Source organism: Bacillus rossius, chromosome 1, assembly GCF_032445375.1.
Source record: "Bacillus rossius redtenbacheri isolate Brsri chromosome 1, Brsri_v3, whole genome shotgun sequence".
In the NCBI taxonomy this organism is placed as follows: Eukaryota; Metazoa; Arthropoda; class Insecta; order Phasmatodea; family Bacillidae; genus Bacillus; species Bacillus rossius.
The window spans coordinates 111058872-111059140 of NC_086330.1; positions in this window are offsets into that span (position 1 = coordinate 111058872).

The following is a 269-nucleotide window of genomic DNA, read 5'->3' on the forward strand; positions in this document are numbered from 1 at the left end:
AGGTATTTATGATGGCTGTCGATACAGTTCACGTTTACAGCTTTCACACTTTCGGTTTCTACATTAATTATAATTCAGTTCATATTGAAAAAAAAGTCTTAGATTTAAAATTATTCTGTGTTTTGTAACCTAATAAAACTATGAAAAAGGAAATAATGCTTTTCTATATGTGTTTTCCATTGAGTGATCTGTGATATGTGAACATTACGAGGTTCCGATTCACATTGTATTTTTTTATATCAGACACTGTTATTTGATAGAGTGAATGT